The sequence below is a fragment of the Asterias rubens genome, chromosome 14 (assembly GCF_902459465.1).
Source record: "Asterias rubens chromosome 14, eAstRub1.3, whole genome shotgun sequence".
Classification (NCBI taxonomy): Eukaryota; Metazoa; Echinodermata; class Asteroidea; order Forcipulatida; family Asteriidae; genus Asterias; species Asterias rubens.
This window is the reverse complement of record NC_047075.1, coordinates 9,654,361-9,677,088: the sequence shown is the minus strand read 5'-3', so window position 1 is coordinate 9,677,088 and position 22,728 is coordinate 9,654,361. Positions and strand designations below refer to the sequence as shown.

The 22,728-nt window shown below is 41.4% G+C and overlaps 33 non-coding genes across 33 annotated transcripts; all 33 read left to right on the top strand.

Moving 5' to 3' along the window:
• Positions 1-18: 18 nt before the first annotated feature.
• Positions 19-91, top strand: Trnam-cau. Its single transcript has one exon. It is a non-coding gene; the product is annotated as a tRNA-Met (tRNA).
• A 69-nt stretch (positions 92-160) lies between these two features.
• Positions 161-233, top strand: Trnam-cau. Its single transcript has one exon. It is a non-coding gene; the product is annotated as a tRNA-Met (tRNA).
• Positions 234-303: 70 nt separating this feature from the next.
• Trnam-cau lies at positions 304-376 on the top strand. Its single transcript has one exon. It is a non-coding gene; the product is annotated as a tRNA-Met (tRNA).
• Positions 377-452: 76 nt separating this feature from the next.
• Trnam-cau lies at positions 453-525 on the top strand. Its single transcript has one exon. It is a non-coding gene; the product is annotated as a tRNA-Met (tRNA).
• Positions 526-602: 77 nt separating this feature from the next.
• Positions 603-675, top strand: Trnam-cau. The gene has a single exon. It is a non-coding gene; the product is annotated as a tRNA-Met (tRNA).
• A 68-nt stretch (positions 676-743) lies between these two features.
• Trnam-cau lies at positions 744-816 on the top strand. Its single transcript has one exon. It is a non-coding gene; the product is annotated as a tRNA-Met (tRNA).
• A 68-nt stretch (positions 817-884) lies between these two features.
• Positions 885-957, top strand: Trnam-cau. Its single transcript has one exon. It is a non-coding gene; the product is annotated as a tRNA-Met (tRNA).
• Positions 958-1,026: 69 nt separating this feature from the next.
• On the top strand, positions 1,027-1,099 carry Trnam-cau. The gene has a single exon. It is a non-coding gene; the product is annotated as a tRNA-Met (tRNA).
• Positions 1,100-1,618: 519 nt separating this feature from the next.
• On the top strand, positions 1,619-1,690 carry Trnam-cau. Its single transcript has one exon. It is a non-coding gene; the product is annotated as a tRNA-Met (tRNA).
• Positions 1,691-1,766: 76 nt separating this feature from the next.
• Trnam-cau lies at positions 1,767-1,840 on the top strand. Its single transcript has one exon. It is a non-coding gene; the product is annotated as a tRNA-Met (tRNA).
• Positions 1,841-2,196: 356 nt separating this feature from the next.
• Positions 2,197-2,269, top strand: Trnam-cau. Its single transcript has one exon. It is a non-coding gene; the product is annotated as a tRNA-Met (tRNA).
• A 66-nt stretch (positions 2,270-2,335) lies between these two features.
• Trnam-cau lies at positions 2,336-2,409 on the top strand. The gene has a single exon. It is a non-coding gene; the product is annotated as a tRNA-Met (tRNA).
• Positions 2,410-2,776: 367 nt separating this feature from the next.
• On the top strand, positions 2,777-2,849 carry Trnam-cau. Its single transcript has one exon. It is a non-coding gene; the product is annotated as a tRNA-Met (tRNA).
• A 77-nt stretch (positions 2,850-2,926) lies between these two features.
• On the top strand, positions 2,927-2,999 carry Trnai-gau. Its single transcript has one exon. It is a non-coding gene; the product is annotated as a tRNA-Ile (tRNA).
• Positions 3,000-3,223: 224 nt separating this feature from the next.
• On the top strand, positions 3,224-3,295 carry Trnam-cau. The gene has a single exon. It is a non-coding gene; the product is annotated as a tRNA-Met (tRNA).
• A 364-nt stretch (positions 3,296-3,659) lies between these two features.
• Trnam-cau lies at positions 3,660-3,732 on the top strand. Its single transcript has one exon. It is a non-coding gene; the product is annotated as a tRNA-Met (tRNA).
• A 70-nt stretch (positions 3,733-3,802) lies between these two features.
• Positions 3,803-3,875, top strand: Trnam-cau. Its single transcript has one exon. It is a non-coding gene; the product is annotated as a tRNA-Met (tRNA).
• Positions 3,876-3,952: 77 nt separating this feature from the next.
• Trnam-cau lies at positions 3,953-4,025 on the top strand. The gene has a single exon. It is a non-coding gene; the product is annotated as a tRNA-Met (tRNA).
• A 519-nt stretch (positions 4,026-4,544) lies between these two features.
• Positions 4,545-4,617, top strand: Trnam-cau. Its single transcript has one exon. It is a non-coding gene; the product is annotated as a tRNA-Met (tRNA).
• A 69-nt stretch (positions 4,618-4,686) lies between these two features.
• Positions 4,687-4,759, top strand: Trnam-cau. The gene has a single exon. It is a non-coding gene; the product is annotated as a tRNA-Met (tRNA).
• Positions 4,760-4,828: 69 nt separating this feature from the next.
• On the top strand, positions 4,829-4,901 carry Trnam-cau. The gene has a single exon. It is a non-coding gene; the product is annotated as a tRNA-Met (tRNA).
• Positions 4,902-4,978: 77 nt separating this feature from the next.
• Positions 4,979-5,051, top strand: Trnam-cau. Its single transcript has one exon. It is a non-coding gene; the product is annotated as a tRNA-Met (tRNA).
• Positions 5,052-5,127: 76 nt separating this feature from the next.
• Trnam-cau lies at positions 5,128-5,200 on the top strand. The gene has a single exon. It is a non-coding gene; the product is annotated as a tRNA-Met (tRNA).
• A 70-nt stretch (positions 5,201-5,270) lies between these two features.
• Trnam-cau lies at positions 5,271-5,343 on the top strand. Its single transcript has one exon. It is a non-coding gene; the product is annotated as a tRNA-Met (tRNA).
• Positions 5,344-5,412: 69 nt separating this feature from the next.
• On the top strand, positions 5,413-5,485 carry Trnam-cau. The gene has a single exon. It is a non-coding gene; the product is annotated as a tRNA-Met (tRNA).
• Positions 5,486-5,554: 69 nt separating this feature from the next.
• Positions 5,555-5,627, top strand: Trnam-cau. Its single transcript has one exon. It is a non-coding gene; the product is annotated as a tRNA-Met (tRNA).
• A 69-nt stretch (positions 5,628-5,696) lies between these two features.
• Trnam-cau lies at positions 5,697-5,769 on the top strand. Its single transcript has one exon. It is a non-coding gene; the product is annotated as a tRNA-Met (tRNA).
• A 78-nt stretch (positions 5,770-5,847) lies between these two features.
• Positions 5,848-5,920, top strand: Trnam-cau. Its single transcript has one exon. It is a non-coding gene; the product is annotated as a tRNA-Met (tRNA).
• Positions 5,921-6,124: 204 nt separating this feature from the next.
• Positions 6,125-6,197, top strand: Trnam-cau. Its single transcript has one exon. It is a non-coding gene; the product is annotated as a tRNA-Met (tRNA).
• A 70-nt stretch (positions 6,198-6,267) lies between these two features.
• Trnam-cau lies at positions 6,268-6,340 on the top strand. The gene has a single exon. It is a non-coding gene; the product is annotated as a tRNA-Met (tRNA).
• Positions 6,341-6,417: 77 nt separating this feature from the next.
• Trnam-cau lies at positions 6,418-6,490 on the top strand. The gene has a single exon. It is a non-coding gene; the product is annotated as a tRNA-Met (tRNA).
• Positions 6,491-6,567: 77 nt separating this feature from the next.
• Trnam-cau lies at positions 6,568-6,640 on the top strand. Its single transcript has one exon. It is a non-coding gene; the product is annotated as a tRNA-Met (tRNA).
• Positions 6,641-6,865: 225 nt separating this feature from the next.
• On the top strand, positions 6,866-6,938 carry Trnam-cau. The gene has a single exon. It is a non-coding gene; the product is annotated as a tRNA-Met (tRNA).
• Positions 6,939-22,728: the final 15,790 nt, after the last annotated feature.

The window sequence follows — 22,728 nt, the reverse complement described above, 5'->3', positions numbered from 1 at the left end:
GATTCGAACGTACCAGGTGCCTTGTTGGCGCAGTCAGCAGCGTGTCAGTCTCATAATCTGAAGGTCGTGAGCTCGAGCCTCACACGGGGCATAAGTCTTTTTTATTTTAACTTCTCTCCCCTTTTAGTCAATACCCTAAGGGGATTCGAACCTACCAGGTGCCTCGTTGGCGCAGTCGGCAGCGCGTCAGTCTCATAATCTGAAGGTCGTGAGTTCGAGCCTCACACGGGGCATAACTGTTTTTTATCCTAACTTCTCTCCCCTTTTAGTCAATACCCTTAAGGGGATTCGAACCTACCAGGTGCCTCGTTGGCGCAGTCGGCAGCGCGTCAGTCTCATAATCTGAAGGTCGTGAGTTCGAGCCTCACACGGGGCATAAGGCTTTTTATCATAACATCTTAACTTCTCTCCCCTTTTGTCAATTCCCTTAAGGGGAATCGGACCTACCAGTTGCCTCGTTGGCGCAGTCGGCAGCGCGTCAGTCTCATAATCTGAAGGTCGTGAGTTCGAGCCTCACACAGGGCATAAGTCTTTTTATCTTAACATCTTAACTTCTCTCCTCTTTTAGTCAGTTCCCTTAAGGGGATTCGAACTTACCAGGTGCCTCGTTGGCGCAGTCGGCAGCGCGTCAGTCTCATAATCTGAAGGTCGTGAGTTCGAGCCTCACACGGGGCATAAGTCTTTTTGATTTTAACTTCTCTCCCTTTTAGTCAATACCCTAAGGGGATTCGAACCTACCAGGTGCCTCGTTGGCGCAGTCGGCAGCGCGTCAGTCTCATAATCTGAAGGTCGTGAGTTCGAGCCTCACACGGGGCATAAGTCTTTTTTATCTTAACTTCTCCCCTTTTAGTCAATACCCTTAAGGGGATTCGAACCTACCAGGTGCCTCGTTGGCGCAGTCGGCAGCGCGTCAGTCTCATAATCTGAAGGTCGTGAGTTCGAGCCTCACACGGGGCATAAGTCTTTTTTATCTTAACTTCTCTCCCCTTTTAGTCAATACCCTTAAGGGATTCGAACCTACCAGGTGCCTCGTTGGCGCAGTCGGCAGCGCGTAAGTCTCATAATCTGAATGTCGTGAGTTCGAGCCTCACACAGGGCATAAGTGTTTTTATCTTAACTTCTCTCCCCTTTTTAGTCAATACCCTTAAGGTGATTCGAACCTACCAGTGCCTCGTTGGGCGCAGTCGGCAGCGCGTCAGTCTCATTAAATCTGAAGGTCGTGAGTTCGAGCATCAAACAGGGCATAAGTGTTTTTATCTTAACATCTTAACTTCTCTCCCCTTTTTAGTCAATACCCTTCAGGTGATTCGGACCTACCAGTTGCCTCGTTGGCGCAGTCGGCAGCGCGTCAGTCTCATTAAATCTGAAGGTCGTGAGTTCGAGCCTCATACGGGGCATAAGTCTTTTTTATCTTAACCTTCTCCCCTTTTAGTCAATACCCTTAAGGGGATTCGAACCTACCAGGGTGCCTCGTTGCGCAGCTCGGCAGCGCGTCAGTCTCTAATCTGAAGGTCGTGAGTTCGAGCCTCACACGGGGCATTAGGCTTTTTATCATAACATCTTAACTTCTCTCCCCTTTTTGTCAATTTCCCTTAAGGGGATTCGAACCTACCAGGTTGCCTCGTTGGCGCAGTCGCAGCGCGTCAGTCTCATAATCTGAAGGTCGTGAGTTCGAGCCTCACACCGGGCATAAGGTTTTTACTTACATCTTAACTTCTCTCCCCTTTTTAGTCAATTCCCTTAAGGTGATTCGAAATCTACCAGGTGCCTCGTTGGCGCAGTCGGCAGCGCGTCAGTCTCATAATCTGAAGGTCGTGAGTTTCGAGCCTCACACAGGGCATAAGTCTTTTTTAGTCTTAACTTCTCTCCCCTTTTTAGTCAATACCTAAGTGATTCGAACCCTACCAGGTTGCCTCGTTGCGCAGTCGGCAGCGCGTAAGTCTCATAAATCTGAAGGTCGTGAGTTCGAGCATCAACGGGCAGAAGGTTTTTTTATCTTAACTTCTCTCCCCTTTTAGTCAATACCCTTTACGGGATTCGACCTACCAGGTTGCCTCGTTGGCGCCGTCGGCAGCGCGTCAGTCTCATTAAATCTGAAGGTCGTGAGTTCGAGCCTCACACGGGGCATAAGTCCTTTTTAATCTTAACTTCTCTCCCTTTTAGTCAATCCCTTAAGGGGATTCGAACCTACCAAGGTGCTCGGTGGCGCAGTCGGCAGCGCGTCAGTCTCATAATCTGAAGGTCGTGAGTTCGAGCCTCAACCGGGCATAAGTCTTTTTATTTTAACTTCTCTCCTTTTTAGTCATTCCCTTAAAGTGATTTCGAATCTACCAGTGCCTCGTTGGCGCAGTCTGGCAGCGCGTCAGTCTCATAATCTGAAGGTCGTGAGTTCGAGCCTCACACAGGGCATAAGTCTTTTTTATCTTAACTTCTCTCCCTTTTTAGTCAATACCCCTTAAGGTGATTCGGACCTACCAGTTGCCTCGTTGGCGCAGTCGGCAGCGCGTCAGTCTCATTAAATCTGAAGGTCGTGAGTTCGAGCATCAAACAGGGCATAAGTGTTTTTATCTTAACATCTTAACTTCTCTCCCCTTTTTAGTCAATACCCTTAAGGTGATTCGGACCTACCAGTTGCCTCGTTGGCGCAGTCGGCAGCGCGTCAGTCTCATTAAATCTGAAGGTCGTGAGTTCGAGCCTCACACGGGGCATAAGTCTTTTTTATCTTAACTTCTTCCCCTTTAGTCAATACCCTTAAGGGGATTCGAACCTACCAGGTGCCTCGTTGGCGCAGTCGGCAGCGCGTCAGTCTCATAATCTGAAGGTCGTGAGTTCGAGCCTCACACGGGGCATGAGGCTTTTTATCATAACATCTTAACTTCTCTCCCCTTTTTGTCAATTCCCTTAAGGGGATTCGAACCTACCAGGTTCCTCGTTGGCGCAGTCGGCAGCGCGTCAGTCTGATAATCTGAAGGTCGTGAGTTCGAGCCTCACACCGGGCATAAGTCTTTTTATCTTAACATCTTAACTTCTCTCCCCTTTTTGTCAATACCCTTAAGGGATTCGAACCTACCAGGTGCCTCGTTGGCGCAGTCGGCACGGCGTCAGTCTCATAATCTGAAGGTCGTGAGTTCGAGCCTCACACGGGCATAAGTCTTTTTATCTTAACATCTTACTCTCTCCCCTTTTTGTCACTTCCCTTAAGGTGGATTCGAACCTACCATGTGCCCGTTGGCGCAGTCGGCAGCGCGTCAGTCTCATAATCTGAAGGTCGTGAGTTCGAGCCTCACACAGGGCATAAGTCTTTTTTATCTAACATCTTAACTTCTCCCCCTTTTAGTCAATACCCTTAAGGTGATTCGGACCTACCAGTTGCCTCGTTGGCGCAGTCGGCAGCGCGTCAGTCTCATTAAATCTGAAGGTCGTGAGTTCGAGCCTCACAAGGGCATAAGTCTGTTTTCTTAATCTTAACTCTCTCCCCTTTTAGTCAATACCCTTAAGGGATTCGAATCTACCAGGTTGCCTCGTTGGCGCAGTCGGCAGCGCGTCAGTCTCATAATCTGAAGGTCGGAGTTTCGAGCCTCACACGGGGCATAAGTCTTTTTTATTTTAACTTCTCTCCCTTTTAGTCAATACCCTAAGGGGATTCGAACCTACCAGGTGCCTCGTTGGCGCAGTCGGCAGCGCGTCAGTCTCATAATCTGAAGGACGTGAGTTCGAGCCTCACACGGGGTATAAGTCTTTTTTATCTTAACTTCTCTCCCCTTTTAGTCAATACCCTTAAGGGGATTCGAACCTACCAGGTGCCTCGTTGGCGCAGTCGGCAGCGCGTCAGTCTCATAATCTGAAGGTCGTGAGTTCGAGCCTCACACGGGGCATGAGGCTTTTTATCATAACATCTTAACTTCTCTCCCCTTTTTGTCAATTCCCTTAAGGGGATTCGAACCTACCAGGTGCCTCGTTGGCGCAGTCGGCAGCGCGTCAGTCTCATAATCTGAAGGTCGTGAGTTCGAGCCTCACACCGGGCATAAGTCTTTTTATCTTAAAATCTTAACTTCTCTCCCCTTTTTGTCAATTCCCTTAAAGTGATTCGAATCTACCAGGTGCCTCGTTGGCGCAGTCGGCAGCGCGTCAGTCTCATTAAATCTGAAGGTCGTGAGTTCGAGCCTCACACAGGGCATAAGTGTTTTTATCTTAACTTCTCTCCCCTTTTAGTCAATACCCTTAAGGTGATTCGGACCTACCAGTTGCCTCGTTGGCGCAGTCGGCAGCGCGTCAGTCTCATTAAATCTGAAGGTCGTGAGTTCGAGCCTCACACAGGGCATAAGTGTTTTTATCTTAACATCTTAACTTCTCTCCCCTTTTTAGTCAATACCCTTAAGGTGATTCGGACCTACCAGTTGCCTCGTTGGCGCAGTCGGCAGCGCGTCAGTCTCATTAAATCTGAAGGTCGTGAGTTCGAACCTCACACGGGGCATAAGTCTTTTTTATCTTAACTTCTCTCCCCTTTTAGTCAATACTCTTAAGGGGATTCGAACCTACCAGGTGCCTCGTTGGCGCAGTCGGCAGCGCGTCAGTCTCATAATCTGAAGGTCGTGAGTTCGAGCCTCACACGGGGCATAAGTCTTTTTTATTTTAACTTCTCTCCCTTTTTAGTCAATACCCTAAGGGGATTCGAACCTACCAGGTGCCTCGTTGGCGCAGTCGGCAGCGCGTCAGTCTCATAATCTGAAGGACGTGAGTTCGAGCCTCACACGGGGTATAAGTCTTTTTTATCTTAACTTCTCTCCCCTTTAGTCAATACCCTTAAGGGGATTCGAACCTACCAGGTGCCTCGTTGGCGCAGTCGGCAGCGCGTCAGTCTCATAATCTGAAGGTCGTGAGTTCGAGCCTCACACGGGGCATGAGGCTTTTTATCATAACATCTTAACTTCTCTCCCCTTTTTGTCAATTCCCTTAAGGGGATTCGAACCTACCAGGTGCCTCGTTGGCGCAGTCGGCAGCGCGTCAGTCTCATAATCTGAAGGTCGTGAGTTCGAGCCTCACACCGGGCATAAGTCTTTTATCTTAACATCTTAACTTCTCTCCCCTTTTTGTCAATTCCCTTAAAGTGATTCGAATCTACCAGGTGCCTCGTTGGCGCAGTCGGCAGCGCGTCAGTCTCATAATCTGAAGGTCGTGAGTTCGAGCCTCACACGGGGCATAAGTCTTTTTTATCTTAACTTCTCTCCCCTTTTAGTCAATACCCTTAAGGTGATTCGGACCTACCAGTTGCCTCGTTGGCGCAGTCGGCAGCGCGTCAGTCTCATAATCTGAAGGTCGTGAGTTCGAGCCTCACACAGGGCATAAGTCTGTTTATCTTAACTTCTCTCCTCTTTTAGTCAGTTCCCTTAAGGGGATTCGAACTTACCAGGTCCCTCGTTGGCGCAGTCGGCAGCGCGTCAGTCTCATAATCTGAAGGTCGTGAGTTCTAGCCTCACACGGGGCATAAGGCTTTTTTATTTTAACTTCTCTCCCCTTTTAGTCAATACCCTAAGGGGATTCGAACCTACCAGGTGCCTCGTTGGCGCAGTCGGCAGCGCGTCAGTCTCATAATCTGAAGGTCGTGAGTTCGAGCCTCACACGGGGCATAAGTCTTTTTTATTTTAACTTCTCTCCCTTTTTAGTCAATACCCTAAGGGGATTCGAACCTACCAGGTGCCTCGTTGGCGCAGTCGGCAGCGCGTCAGTCTCATAATCTGAAGGTCGTGAGTTCGAGCCTCACACAGGGCATAAGTGTTTTTATCTTAACATCTTAACTTCTCTCCCCTTTTTAGTCGATACCCTTAAGGGGATTCGGACCTACCAGTTGCCTCGTTGGCGCAGTCGGCAGCGCGTCATTCTCATAATCTGAAGATCGTGAGTTCGAGCCTCACACAGGGCATAAGTCTTTTTATCGTAACATCTTAACTTCTCTCCTCTTTTAGTCAGTTCTCTTAAGGGGATTCGAACTTACCAGGTGCCTCGTTGGCGCAGTCAGCAGCGTGTCATTCTCATAATCTGAAGGTCGTGAGCTCGAGCCTCACACGGGGCATAAGTCTTTTTTATTTTAACTTCTCTCCCCTAAGGGGATTCGAACCTACCAGGTGCCTCGTTGGCGCAGTCGGCAGCGCGTCAGTCTCATAATCTGAAGGTCGTGAGTTCGAGCCTCACACGGGGCATAAGTCTTTTTTATCTTAACTTCTCTCCCCTTTTAGTCAGTACCCTTAAGGGGATTCGTACCTACCAGGTGCCTCGTTGGCGCAGTCGGCAGCGCGTCAGTCTCATAATCTGAAGGTCGTGAGTTCGAGCCTCACACGGGGCATAAGGCTTTTTATCATAACATCTTAACTTCTCTCCCCTTTTTGTCAATTCCCTTAAGGGGATTCGAACCTACCACGTGCCTCGTTGGCGCAGTCGGCAGCGCGTCAGTCTCATAATCTGAAGGTCGTGAGTTCGAGGCTCACACGGGGCATAAGGCTTTTTATCATAACATCTTAACTTCTCTCCCCTTTTTGTCAATTCCCTTAAGGGGATTCGAACCTACCAGTTGCCTCGTTGGCGCAGTCGGCAGCGCGTCAGTCTCATAATCTGAAGGTCGTGAGTTCGAGCCTCACACGGGGCATAAGGCTTTTTATCATAACATCTTAACTTCTCTCCCCTTTTTGTCAATTCCCTTAAAGTGATTCGAACCTACCAGGTGCCTCGTTGGCGCAGTCGGCAGCGTGCAGTCTCATAATCTGAAGGTCGTGAGTTCGAGCCTCACACCGGGCATAAGTCTTTTTTTCTTAACATCTTAACTTCTCTCCCTTTTTTGTCAATCCCCTTAGGGGATTCGAACCTACCAGGTGCCTCTTTGGCGCAGTCGGCAGCGCGTCAGTCTCATAATCTGAAGGTTGTGAGTTCGAGCCTCACACGGGGCACAATTTTATATGTCCAACTATTTTTTCTCTCCCTTTTTTCAAACTCTTTAGCGGTAACTTTAGATCAAGCGAACCCCTTCCCTTTTCAATAAAGGCACTGGACTTTACAGGACACACGGGACCAACGGCTTTACGTCACATCTGAAGGGCGAAGCAATGGTTACGTGTCTTGCTTAAGGATACAAGGGGCCGTTGCCATCAACTCCCGGGCTGAAACAGGGTTAACCCCTTTACAGTCCATATTGATGAAGGCTTGGGTATCATCCATAAGAAGCCTGGCTGGTAGAGCAGAGAGCACTACCTCCCAAACTAATACAAAATATACGTGGTAATTACAAAATACAAAATCGGCTTGCTTGTGTTTAAAGCGAATGGTCAATCCCCGTCTTATATATGTGATCTTGTGCAGCCATATGTATCAACACGAGACAATCTACGCTCTGCAGACAAGTTTCTCCTTGAAGAACACAGGGCACGCAACTCTTGGGGAGAGCGTTCGTTTCTAGTCGCAGCAGCAAAGATATGGAATGGTCTTCCACATTACGTCCGGGCAGCTGTCACAACTGATACATACAAATCAGCACTCAAAACACATCTGTTCAACATCCAAAAATAATCATTGCCTTTGACGAGCATAGTGACTATAACTTTTGTTTAAGATATCGCGAGCCGTGCACCTGGAGCTAAGCTGACTATAGGGTGCAGATTTTTTTGAGGAAGCGTCATGAGCGCCTGCATTGGCGGATACCGGCGCTATACAAGACTTCGATTATTATTATTATTATTATTATTATTATTATTATTATTATTATTATTATTATTATTATTATTATTATTATTATTATTATTATTATTATTATTATTATTATTATTATTATTATTATTATTATTATTATTATTATTATTATTATTATTATTATTATTATTATTATTATTATTATTATTATTATTATTATTATTATTATTATTATTATTATTATTATTATTATTATTATTATTATTATTATTATTATTATTATTATTATATTATTATTATTATTATTATTATTATTATTATTATTATTATTATTATTAATATTATTATTATTATTATTAAAAAGTATAACAGCTTTGGATAGTATAATGCACTTTGAGAAACATATCGTTCATCATCACAATTTTGAATAAGTGAAAAGTTACACTTACGTAAAAGAATCTTGATGCATCTTGATGTATGGTTGATATCGTGGTCCAGTTGAAGTACATGAAGAGTCTGAGCCTTGCAGCCCCTATGTCCATCTCCGATGGGACGGTCCGGAAGAAGTAAGGGTACTTCTGGCGTTTGGACAGGGCTGGGGTGGTCGCTGCGTAGGACAGCTGAGGAAAGACAATACAAATCGTAAGAAATTAGTTACTTTAATAATAAATCTGGTTGTGAGGCCAAGGATTTAAGGGATGTTAAAGCCAGTGGACACTATTGGTAAATGTCAAAGACCAGTCTTCTCAACATATGCATAAAATAACAAACCTGTGAAAATTTGAGCTCGATTGGTCGTCGGAGTTGCGAGATAACTATGAACGAAAAAACACCCTTGTCAGACGTTGTGTGCTTTCAGATGCTTGATTTTGAGACCCCAAATTCTAAACTTGAGGTCTCGAAACCAAATTCGTGGAAAATTACTTCTTTTTCGAAAACCACGTCACTTCAGAGAGAGCCGTTTCTCACAACTTTTTACATTACCAACCTTTCCCCATTACTCGTTAGCAAGTGCGGTTTTATGCTAATAATTATTTTGAGTAATTACCAATAGTGTCCACTGCCTTTAAGGGATGTTAAAGCCAGTGGACACTATTGGTAAATGTCAAAGACCAGTCTTCTCACTTGCTGTATCTCAACATATGCATAAAATAACAAGCCTGTAAAAATTTGAGCTCGGAGTGGCGAGACAACTATGCAAGAAAAAACTGTGGGATATGGACAACACTGTTTACCGATGTTGTGCGATTGCTTTAAAGACTGGGACTACATACAATAACAACAGCACGGGGTAGACATATTATATACAGTATAAGGTTTGAGCTGAAATTAAATTTTGAGATAAAAATAAACATTGAAGTCATATTTAGCCATGTAAAGCAAACCATGCAGCTCATTCAGAAACAAAACTTCTTTTCAATGTCTTTCCCCACCCATCGCTCTCTCTCTCTCTCTCTCTCTCTCTCTCTCTTGTCTTTCTCGAATAATTAAAAAGATTCCTATAAAAACCCTTGGGCCATTCTTTCATCTTGCGAAAAACAAACCTGATATTTTTAGACAATGCCGCAAGGTGCGTTTCACATTTACCTTTGTACTACTGCGTTCGCAAGCAACACTGTCTAATGAAATTGCAACTTAGGTGAGGGGCATATAATTTGACTGTAATTTAATCTAAGGGTGGAAATGGAATAATATTACAGTTTATTTTCAGGGGCGTTGTCACACATGGAAATTTGCAAGCAAGCATAATATTTTATTCACAGGCAATCTAAAGGAAGTAATAATAACATCCACGTTTCTTAACTTTCTTGACGATACTAAAGGGACGCGTAGCCTTGTGTTGTACAAAGTGGGTTGCAAACAGCGGACTTGAAGACACTGGACACTATTGGTAACAGTCAAAGACCAGTCTTCTCAGTCGGTGTATCTCAACGTATGCATAAATTAACAAAACTGTGAAAATTTGAGCTCATTGGTCGTCAAAGTTGCGAGATAATAATGAAAAAAAAAAACACCCTTGTCACACGAAGTTGTTTGCTTTCAGATGCTTGATTTCGAGACCTCAAAAACTAACTCTGTGGTCTCGAAATCAAACTCGTGGAAAATTACTGCTTTCTCGAAAACTACGTTTTCTTCATAGGGAGCCGTTTCTCACAATGCTTTATACAACCAGCTTCTCCCCATTACTCGTTACCAAGAAAGGTTTAATGCTAATAATTATTTGAGTAATTACCAATAGTGTCCACTGCCTTTAAAATATTCTCACTCAGACGCATAAGTCAGATCATAATATTCCTTTCGTTCCAGACAGAACCATCAATGTAATCTTTAATACACTGGACACTATTGGTAATTATTGTCAAAGACCAGTCTTCTAACTTGGTGCATCTCAACATATGCATCAAATAACAAACTTGTGCAAATTTGAGCTCAACTGGTAATTACCTATAGTGTCCAGTGCCGTTAAAGACACTGGACACTATTGGTAATTGCCAAAGACCAGTCTTCTTACTTGGTGTATCTCAACATATGCGCTAAATTATTGGTCGTCGAAGTTAAGAAATAAAAATGAAAGAAAGTAACACCCTTGTCACACGAAGTTGTGTGCTTTCCGATGTTTGATTTCGTTAAAGATTACAAATCTGAGGTCTCGAAACCAATTAATTCGTTGAAAATTACCTCTTTCTCGAAAACCACATTTTACTTCAATGTTTTATACTTATCAACCTCTCCCAACTACTCGTTACCAAGTAAGTGTATTATGCTAATAATAATTTTGAGTAATTACCACTAGAGTCCAATGCATATAAACAAAATTACACCATGATGAAAGTAAAAATCAGTGTTAATTGTTTTCTTTAAGATCCTAGAACAGGTTGCATGAAAATATAACACTGTTAAATATTCGCACCCGGAACAGTGAATATTCGCACCCGGAACAGTGAATACTCACAGGGCGGATCATCCTGTTCATATATTCGGATTACAATCTGAAGATGCTGAATCCTCATCCGCTCAAGACGGAACGACAGCATCTTTATCATCAACGTCTTCTTAAAGATTTATTCCTTCAGAGGAGATTGGATCTTGAGATGTCAGCATCTTCTTACATCGGTTTAAAGGCACTGGACACTGTTGGCAACCACTCAAAATAATTGTTACCATAAAACCTCAGATTTAGAACTTTAGGTCTCGAAATCAAGCATCAGAAAGCACACAACTTCTTGTGACAAGGGTGTTTTTTTTTTCATTATTATCTCGCAACTTCGACGACCGATTAAGCTGAAATTTTCACAGGTTTGTTATTGTATGCATATGTTGAGATACTGCAAGTGATAAGTAGGTAGAATTTAGTTACCGAGTAGGTTTATGATAATAATTATTTTGAGTAATTACCAAAGGTATCCTGTGCCTTTAAAAGGAATCGTATGCCAAACATATTCGGATTTGTTTTAAGTCCAGGATGCTTCGCCATCTGATAGTGCAAATCTCTGGCATTTTGAACTGTTGTAATGCCTTTCCTCGGGCGGTTTTGAAGGGTGTAGATTTGAGGGAATGATTTGACAGTGTTTTTACAAGCACTTTGCTCCAAAATAGAGGTAATAACAAAACAACATACACATGAAACGGTAAAAAACAGCATCTGTTATAGACAGTTTTATGTAAAACTTCGATATGAATGTACACAGGACTGTGCTTCTGTAAGTGTTAACGGACAAATATGAAAACAAACCATAGTTGTAATTTTTCAGTCTCACCAAACACTGTTTGCGTTTGAAGCGATGAAGAAAAAAAAAATTGATTCCCCCCCCCCCCAAAGAAACAGAGCATGGATGGTAACAATGTTAAACGTTTCTGTACGGTATTTGTAGGGCTGTGTTTGTTCAATTTGTGTGTTGCTCCAAGTTAGTTTTCAAAATGAGTTCTTCAATTTCACCATTTTAGCATTCACTATCATACAAACTAATGCCATTACCTGTACTATTTTCCAGAAGTGCACCGACTCAGCGATCGGTTCAGTGACGACCTGGCAAGCTCCACCAAACACCATGTACTTAGGGGGTCCAGTGGCCAAGGACTCGAAGAACGCCTTCATTCCGGTAGCCATATCACACTGTAAAGATACAAAGAAACAACATTATTTTAGTTGTTAGGTAAATGTATTATGGCTTCTTTAATAACGCTCATATCGGTCAATCTGTGACGCTCAAGGAGCTTCAACTTTTTTTCCTGCAAAGTAGGATGGAGCTAAGTTTTTGAAGTATGACACATATTCCTGTATTCCTTTACATGTAATGGTATGGTGCTGTGGTGCAAGATATAGCAAATCAAACCAGGAACACTGGGGCGAACCCTTTTTCTTTTCGATAAGTGCACTTGGTTCTTTTGTGCGTGTTACACAACACACAGGGCCAACGGCTTAACGTCACATCCCGAAGGACGCATAAATCATGGTTTGGTTACTTGCACAAGTGACATTACCGGGACTCGAACCCACACTCTGCTGCACAGAAACACCAGAGTTTTAGTCCAGTGTTCCCGTTAGGGCACGACTATTGTAATCCTGCATGCATGTATGATAGTACCGGAAGAAACACACTCTACACATGTTATGATCAGAACTAACCAGGATCCGCGTTCCGGCTTGAGCAAGATAATCGACGACAACAACGACACCATACAAGCATAAAAAATGTTAATCATGGACAACAATTCTTCCCCATTTATAAAATGAAGACACATTTCAAACGATTTTGAAAAAAGAAAACCTCCACCCAAAACAACTACAAACGGTACAATCTGCTAAAGAGGGGCCACATTATTTCAAGACGAGGAGAAACGTTCTAATCACACAATGTTCAAACACTTCAAGGGAGTCATTTAAAAACAGCGACCCTCGCCAAAGTTTGGCCTTTATATTTCTGGTAAGAAACGTGTTATATGAAGCACATTGAGATGTCATTATTCATTGCTTGTACTCGAGTGGGGATTTTGCTTTCTGCTTTCTTGGAAACCAAAAGTATGAGATTTCCGGATAGCTTTAAATGCACTGGACACCATTATTGGTAATTGTCAAAGACCAGCATGTATCACTTGGTCTATCCCCACATTTTCATACAACAACACATCTATGGAAATTTTGGCTTAATTTGTTATCAAAGTTGCACGAAAAGCACCATTGTTGAACACATGTGTAAAGTCTTTCTCAAATTCAATTTTAGTGGAAAATAACCTCTTTCTAAAAAAAAATACGTTACTTCAGAGGGAGTCGTTTATAAATCACAAAGTTTTATGCTATCAACAGCTCTGCATTGCTTGTTACCAAGTAAGTTGTTATGCTGATATTCGTGTTGTTATGCTGATATTCGTGTTGAGTAACTACAAACAGTGTCCAAACAGTACCTTTAAGGACGCATTACAACATTTCTACGGATAAGCTAGTGACTTCTTTCCAGAATAATAACGGAAAAAACGTCTGTGTTGCACACATGTGTGTACTTGCAGATGCCTAACTAAATGCTTCAATTATAAACAAAATTACAAACTTGTCCCGTGCCTTTAAAACCGTCTAGTTTTAGTGTAAATCTGTGGACGTTTGTGTTCTGTGTCCTACAAAAAGTACACAATCCTTTAAGAAGAAGGACACAGGCACGTTTTGTTTTTCGTCGCAGCCCGATCCGAAGTAAAAGCAGACACGGCCCAAGAAAAGACAGTTGTCCCAAGGCGATGCACCTTCCTGACACTCACAGCGAGCAAACAGCAAGTTGAAATAATTGAGAATGGCATGACTTTCTCCACACAATACAAAATGACACACAGACAGTTGTGTATTGAGCGAACTGACAGCGCGCAGTGCCCAGTAATGTCATTTTCTCTAATGGATTTCTGCCGATGGCCCCCCTCCTGTAGAGTTGAGCTCATTATGCTTCGACATTTTGACGATCTTTTTGTTGGCTGCCTCTTCAAGAAAGACAGTCGATTTTATAAGCTTTGTATGTATGTGATCTGCGAATATTTTTGCTTTAGTGCACACGTCAGCCACAATCATGGGTAGGCCGACACATCTGAACAACAGTTTGAAAACCACTGATGTGGAGAGGGTTATCTTATAGTGGTTCACAATAACATTACAAATCGCCGTGTCATTTTTGAATACAAAGTGCTCGAGTGTTGTTGAACTTATGATGTGCAAAAAAGTTGTGTTCATTTTGGTGTTTTTGTAACGAGAAGTGCACCCATGTTTGCAGAATTCCACATTTAACTCGACGACAGTTGAATCCGGGACAGCCACACAGACGTTGTTAAGCTATTACACGTAGTAGATAATGTTGGTTAAAAACAAATGCAACTACATGTAGGAGTATTTTGTAAGTTGTCATTGTGTACCGGTGTAAAAAGCAATGGACTATATTGACGGATGGGGTAAAAGCAACAGAACACATGGTTGCCAATGGGGTAAAATGCAGCGTAATAGTTTGGTACTTGTCCAATACTAGTGCCCACACTTGATGTGAATTTTGCACTTTAGGACTTGAACAAGGCTTCTTGCTTGAACCCTTTTCCTGAAAAATATTACCCCTTTTCCTGAAACTACAACACTTCAAAGGATGTCATTTCTAAGAATGTTTTGTAATATCAATAGCTCTCCAGTGCGTTATACCAGGTAAGTGTGTATGTCCATTAGTTTTTTTGAGTAGTTACGAAAGGTGTAACCTTCCTTTTAACGCTAATTCATCAATACCTCATACAGTTTCGTTATTCCTATGGATGGGGAGCGCGTCACGTGGGGTGTTTAAACATTTGATAATGACCAGTGTTTATGACCGGTTGTGAGCGGGTACTCCGCGCTAGTCATGGTGCAAGACGTTTCTTGCTACGGGCGATGCGGGCGCTGTCGGTGATCTGGCCGCGCTGTGTGTGAAAGGAAAACGAGAACGTGTTGCACCAAGACTATACGCGCACGAACGAAACCGGAAACTGTCGGAAATAGGCGTCTCAGTCATAACAATGTAACTCACGGACGTCGTACATGTACATACAGAGCTCAAGCACGTCGGAAACTGACAAGTTTTACATAGTTTCTTACTTTATTACGCCTTTTAACCAAAAAAGCATTTATGAATGGGAACAAAAGGGTAGTGCGACTCGTTCTTACCGTTTAAAACCTTGCAGGGTAGATGCCGTAAGTTAAAAGCCCTCGCCCTCGGCTCGGGCCTTTATCATACGACTCTGCTTGTTTTAAACGGCCGTGAAAGAACTCGTCACTACCCCCTTTTATTGCCATATTTAATTTGAAGTGATAAAACATAATAGAATATATCAACTAAGAGAGTGACCTTGTACATTCCATTATATTTCGTGACTGTCAACACACAACGGAAATCATAATGACATTGTACATGTTGAATGCGTAATTCTGCATTCAAGTGATTTGAAAATAACAGCTGAATTAGTTATGACGAGTGCCCCATTTCGTCACATTAAAAAATTAATGACAATTGTACAGTATCTTCTTCAAGGTTGGATTTTGCTTTCCCTCAGAAATTCACCAGATTTCCTGTGTATTGGGCTCCTTTAAAGGGTCTATGTAACTTTTGTAGGACAAAAAACACAATCTCCACAGATTTACACTAAACTTACACAGTTTGAAGATAATGATAGTAGAAAGCTTTCCTGAAAATATTACGTGCTGAGGTGCTGTAGTTTTGGGGAAATGAGTAAAACAATGTCATGAAAATAGTTTTCGTCTCATGAGACCAACATTATTTTAATCATGTACAAACGTATTTTCGTGACATTTTTTTACTCATTTCTCAAAAACTACAGCACCTCAGTAATTGAAGGGAAGCTTTCCACTATCATTATCTTCAAACCCTGTAAGTTCTTAATGTAAATCTATGGACATTTTGAAAAAGTACTCAAATCCTTTAAAGGCACTGGACACCTTTGGTTAATGTCAAATACAAGAAATCTCATGCACTTGTTTAAATCCAAACGTGCATAACATAACAAAGCTTCGCCAATTCTGACTCACGTCGTTGCAAGACTATAATGCAAGGAAAAACACCTTTGTTGCACCTGTGCACATCATGTCAGATGCATGAAAAAAAGCTTCAGGTCGGGAGTCTGTTATTAGATTCAAATTCTTAAAATGTTTTTTACAAACAGTAGCTCCCCATTCCTCGATTACCAAGTAAGTTTTTAAGCTAATCATTGTTTTGAGTAATTGGGGAGGTTTAGCCGCATGTTACGCGAGCAAAAACGTAAACGTGAACGTCAATAAACTGTTTTGTTCTTATGTGACGCCACCACTTTGGGCTTTATGCATGCTCACGTTTGACGTCTGCACGTACGTACCTGACGTGAGGAGTGGTAACTTTAGGTATGCCTAAAACGTGAGTTTTTTTTTTAGAACAACATTGTTTGTACGTTCACGTTCACGTTTTTGCTCGCGCAACGTGCAGCTAAACCTCCCCATTACCAAATATTGTCCAGTACATTTAAAGATGCTATGTAAGATTTTTGGCCGATTTGACCCAAAAATTTTGTTTTAAATGAGGGTCGAAAAAGTTACAAGCTTTCATTTGAGCCATTGCTCGAACAAGTCTGCCAATTATTAGTAGCAGTGAAATACTCAAAATTAGTTTTTGTCTGGATCCCGACAATATCACGTGACAAATTATTGTGTGTTTTATAAGAAACGTTTTAAATTTTTGTCATGGTTCATGACCATTAAAAGTAAAAAGTTAACCTTTTTTCGTTAGAGCGGGTGATACTATTTGACATACCATTCACTCAAAAAAAATCTATGTTTAAATGTTTAGGGCCAAAAATCTGACATAGCATCTTTAAAACATCATAGTCTTGCGTCACAATGGTGTTCATGCTATAGGGGGCGTTCGAATGTCAACTCAAGGTTGGTGATAAAAAGGAACGTGAAGTAGCTAAGAGGGAGGGAATGGAAATAATTCAATAGTGGATATTGATGTTGCATTTGAACTGGGTCAGGTTAGAATGTAAGACGAGGTTGTAGGACACATGGCAGATTCAATAGAGAGTAGTAGTGCGTGGGAAGGTGCTGCACGTAATGCATATAAGGACTGGGGCAAATTTAATAGAGCTACTAAGCATATCAATTTGCTAAGCATGAAATTTCGTCCTTGATTACTACAGGATTATCAACCAAATTTCCATTTCTTGCATATTGCTTGTAACTGGTTTTCAGTTGTTATTTGCTTACCCTGAAAGTCAGGTGGAAACTGTGCTAGTAATCCTGTTTTTATCAGGGGGAAAAAAAATCATGCAAAGCAAATGTTTGTGCTTAGGTCTCTTGTTTTTTCCCGCAACGATAAAGACAGGTGTAGTGATGTAAGCTTTCTATATCTGTGTTTTGTTTGGTTCAAAGTGATGTTCGTAATTTCGGTCGAATGTCTGTACATGTATAAAACAAAACATGTACCTAATGTGCAGTCATGTCATGTTGTATTGTATACATGCACGTTGGATTTGACTGCAAATCTTCATGTGAAATATATATATAGATTCAAGGTGCGCTTGGAAGGATCACGACGTGGGTTCAGGTCAGGTTTCTGGCGGAGTTCATAAGACTTGAAGTGTGACGTAAGAAGTTCAAGCTAAAATGCATCCTGCCTCGAGAATAGTTAAAGGAACACGTTGTCTTGGATCGGTCGAGTTGGTCTTTGAAAAGCGTTTGTAACCGTTTGTTATAAAATTCATATGGGTAGAAAGATGTTGTACAAGTAGAATACAATGATCCACACAAACATGCCTCGAAATTGCACGGTTTTCCTTTTTACCTTGTAGACTAACACGGTCGGCCATTTATGGGAGTCAAATTTTTGACTCCCATAAATGGCAGACCGTGTTAGTTCGCATAATAAAATGAAAACCACGCAATTTCGAGTCAAATTTGTGTGGATCATTGTATGCTACTTTTAAACATCTTTCCAACCACATGGATTTTCTAAAAAACGGTTACAAACGCTTTTTATATACCAGATAAAAATATCCACTACAGACATTTCATCACGGTGTGGTCATCTTGATTTTACTCCATTCCAACCCATTGTTACCAAACTGAGGCTGGGCAAAATAATAGTATGGTGCCATGCGCAATGAAAGTTAGGGTTCACTACTGCTATTGGAAACAGGGAACATGACCAGATTGGTGAAAGCGTGATAAAGGTCGATATGCGGTTGGATGGGCACTTATCATGGTTGTGGTCATCTTGATCTTGTTTCTTAATTATGTTCCCCAATGTAACAAAATCTAGGCTGGAAAGAAAACCTTCTGATTTCATCGAGGTTTTCTAACAGCCTATACGGAGATACAAATACAAACTAATTGATACAATTCTAGCACAAATGACGTCATATTCACCCCCCCCCTCCCTCGAGAGAGACCTACCGCTTTTCGTTGTCATTCAGACGGACAGAGTAATTTATAATGGCGTTATAATTGACAATAAGGCCGTACTAAAACATACGTCACAATGAGTGATGGATTGCGTTGTAATGTACTCTTAATTAAATTAAGCATCGACTTTGTAATCACTACGGAGGTCTAGTCTCAGCTAGTAATAACTCCTATACAAAAATCAATGGCAATGAAACCTCTTTTTAGAAGACTACACCAGCATCTGAGAAATGCTTCACTTCGAAGCATTGTGTGTATAGACCATGTGAACTTTGTTTACAATAAATGTGACCTTGTGCATTCTTTGGCTCGTCTGGCAGGCAAGATACTGCACTATGGTCATAATATGGGAAAGTTGACATTATTTTTGTGTCATAATTTCCACGTAAATTCCCTAGTTATAAAGGTAAAAGCTGGACAAGTTTAAGATGTGCCCCCCATTCATCATGTCAGAAGTTGATACGAGTTAGACAGTGCAATCTCCATAAAATGTAAGATTTGATGTTTTCTTCCTTTGAGCTGTGTACAATTCGTACCTGCAGGACCTCCAGGCTCTGTGGCTCTTTTGTAAACATGTGATGTGACAGGTCACATCGTCTATATAACAAACGATTTCAAGCCCCAAATTTTGGTCGAATAAATAATAATCACAGTAATAATAAAACTGTTCTCATATTAATTTAATGCACTTTAGATTTGTTTTAATTTCTATGTACTGTTAAATTCTCACAATTGTTTTTTTTTCTTTCAACAAGAGTATGGAATAAACGTTTATTAAATATTGTGTTTTCTCGTTAAATGATTTAATAATCCTGCATGCCTGGACATATATTTTGCAATATAAAAAAAAAAGGGAAAAAAAAGTGATTACCTTGTTGTAATAAGTATTTAGATGATAGTTTTATTGTGTATACATCTACATTTATATAGGATTCAACAATCGAACGTGTTTTTTTTTTTGGGGAGGGGGGGTGATCGAACAATTTTTTATTAATTTTTACAAATTTTTGATAGCAATGTTTACAAAATGTTGAAATATTTTTTTTTATTTTTTTTTTATTTTAAAGTGGTATTTTATTGAATTGTTCAGGATTTAAACAACAATAACATTAGCAATGGCTTGGTACACAGCGCTCATATCAGGCACTTTGCAATTCTTAACTGTGTTAAAGGGAAGGTCCACTATCGGTAATTGTCAAAGACCAGTATTCTCACTTGGTGTATCTCAACATATGTAAAAAATACAAACCTGTGAAAATTGTTAGCTCAATTGGTCATCGGAGTTGGGAGAATATGATGGAAGAAAAAACACCCTTAAGCGACGAATTTGTGTGCTCCAGATCGGAATACAACACTTCTAGCTTTTATTATTATATAGTCTTTTATTATTTTAGTGAGAAATTACCTCTATTTCAAATTCTATGCTACTTCAGAGTGAGCTGTTTCTCACAGTGTTTAATATTATCAACAGCTCTCCAAGTCAGTTTTGAAGTCGATATGTGTTTTGAGTAATTATTTGTTTTGTGATTTATTTGGGGAATTTAGGCCTATAAGTTTTTTGTTTTCTTGTAATGCTTTTCATTTTGCTCTTAAGCGCTTTGAGGAATGCCAATTCATATTGCGCTATATAAATACTGTTTTATTATTATAATTACTATCATTACCAAACGTGTACCTTCCCTTTAAAAACAGTCATCCGGATCTAAAGAGTAGTTAGACCACAGCTATGACAAAACGGGGGTCAGGAACCTCCCATATCAGGGGAACTAAGTGTCACTATTTCCAACGGGTATACAGGAAATCAGCCCTACACTGCATACAGTGTAGGCTGAACATCTTTTCTGAAAGGAAAATCTCTAAATGTATCAACATGGAATGACTTTCCTAAATCTACTTCAAAAAGGGAAGGGGACTTATTTTTTTTCTCCCGAATTTGATAGCGAAGTATTGTCAAACGGTAATTCAGCGAGCAACCACTCTCAAATGCTTCATCGAAATTCATTTAGAACATCCACCTGCGGAGAGTTGTCCATTGCAGCGAACGAACCCATGCATAAATATACCAAATTGCCCACTAAACGAATCGAGATGTCTGAAAGGACATTTTTAAAGGCACTGGAAACGTTTGGTAAATACCCAATTAAAAAAATGTTTAGTATAGCAACTTGGTAACGAGCAATGGAGAGTTGTTGCAAGTACACAACACCGTGAGAAACGGCCCCCTCTGACGCTAGGTAGTTTTTGAGAAAGAGGTAATAACGACATTCTCGGTAACGAGCAATGAAGAGCATTGATTGTATGAAACATTGTGAGAAACGGCTCCCTCTGAGGTTAACGTAGTTTTTGAGAAAGATGTAATTTCTCACTTGAATAATATTAAAGGCAGTGGACACTATTGGTAATTACTCAAAATAATTATTAGCATAAAACCTCACTTGTTAACAAGTAATGGGGAGAGGTTGATGGTATTAAACATTGGGAGAAACGGCTCCCGCTGAAGTGACGTAGTTTTCGAGAAAGAAGTAATTTTCCACGAATTTGATTTCGAGACCTCAAGTTTAGAATTTGAGGTCTTGAAATCAAGCATCTAAACGCACACAACTTCGTGTGACAAGGGCGTTTTTTTTCTTCTTTTCTTTCATAGTTGTCTCGCAACTCCGACGACCAATCAAGCTCAAATTTTTACAGGTTTGTTATTTTATGCATTTGTTGAGATACACCAAGTGAGAAGACCGGTCTTTGACAATTAACAACAGTGTCCAGTGTCTTTAAAAGACTCTAGGTCTTCAGCCTTGTTTATAGGTAACGCATCTGAAAGCACAACATTTGTGCAACAAGTGTTTTTTGTTTCATTATTCTCTTGCAACTTCGATGACAAATTGAAACCAAATTTTCACAGATTTGTTAAGTTTTGCATGTTAGGATACATTAAGTGAGAATACTTGTCTTCGACAAATTACCAAAGGTGCCCAGTGCCTTTAAACCAATATAAAATGATTTTTTTTGTTAGCATCGCAGTTTAATCGGTGTTCCTTGCCAGCTATTGGTGCCTCTATTTGAAGAGCATTGCAGCTGAGATACTTTATTTCAGTTTAGCTTCGATCTCGGCAATTAAAGTGTCAATTTGAAGGAACATTACCACTTAGTATTTGCCACTTAGTATTTAATAACTGCTTGGTACGCCATAGGGGGTTTGAGAACCATTGAAAGCTGCAATGCAGGTGTGATAATCAATTTTCTTCTAGCATGGAGTTGATGTGTTGACAGCTGTGTAAGGTAAATGTAAGGATTGTTGAGTAATTCGAAGTTATTACTTTGGTTTCGATGCAATGGTTGTGCAATCATGATCAGAGATACACTGTAGAAATTGCATTCCCTGTGCACGTTTTACAGTGTACAATCACAGGCTGGATGCGATGCACGCTATAGGTGGCAGCAGACAATACCACTGACTCACAGATCAAGCCCCTGGATCACATGCGGTCAGGACCCTGGGTCAAAGAGCAAACACCTGGATCCACATGTCAGGACCCTGGCTCAAAGAGCAAGGCGCTGGATAACAGGTTAGAACCTTGGGTCAACGACACGCCCTTGGATCACAGGTCAGGACCCTGGGTCTAAGAGCAAGTCCCTGGATCACACGTCAGGTCCCGGGGTCAAAGAGCAAGCCCCTGTATCACAAATCAGGACCCTGGGACAAAGAGCAAGCCCCTGGATCAAATGTCAGGACCCTGGGACAAAGAGTAAGCCCCTGGATCAAATGTCAGGACCCTGGGTCAAAGAGCAAGCCCCTGGATCAAATGTCAGGACCCTGGGTCAAAGAGCAAGCCCCTGGATCACATGTCAAGCATTTGTAATCCCAGATTAGACACAATAAGTCAGATCAGGTCCCTAGATGGAACACAGGTCAGGAAACAGTAAAACCGATCAGGACCCTCAATCGTAAATCAAGCCATTTTGGGTCACACATCGTGCCCCTTTCGAAGATCAGGCTTTTCGATCAAATGTTTGGAGCCTAGTCCAACTCCTTTGTCATAAGTCAGTCTCCTAAATCGCAGAGCAAGCTCATCACATAATTAGACCCGATGGTCAGTTCTCTGATCTAAAACCAAAATCATATGGATCACAGATCAAGCCCCCATGATGGAAGAGCAAGCCTTTAGGTAACGGGTCGATTTCACAGAGAGTTCATAAGAGATATAAAAGATCATATACTAATCAGGTTTGTGGGATATAAACAGGCCTCCATAGATCAGAGAAAGTGTATTCGATCACAGATCAGATCCATGAATCACAGATCAGATCCCCGGATCACAGATAAGTCCCCCATGGATCAAAGAGCAAGACCGTCGGTCTCAGCTCAGGTCCCTGGATCGCAGATCGAGCCCGTGGATGACATGTTATCTGGCCTCAAAGCTCTTTGTCTAGACTTTCAGATCAATTCAGAGTATCACAAACAAATCCTGGAATAAGATATGACCCATATTCACGAGCACTATTGAATATCAATTGCAACACTTTCCTTTTACTGTTTCAGAAATGCTTCAATCCCACACTCTAATTTCATTTGATTAGGGCACGCGGATCACAAAAGAGGCCTATATTTAATCAAGCGA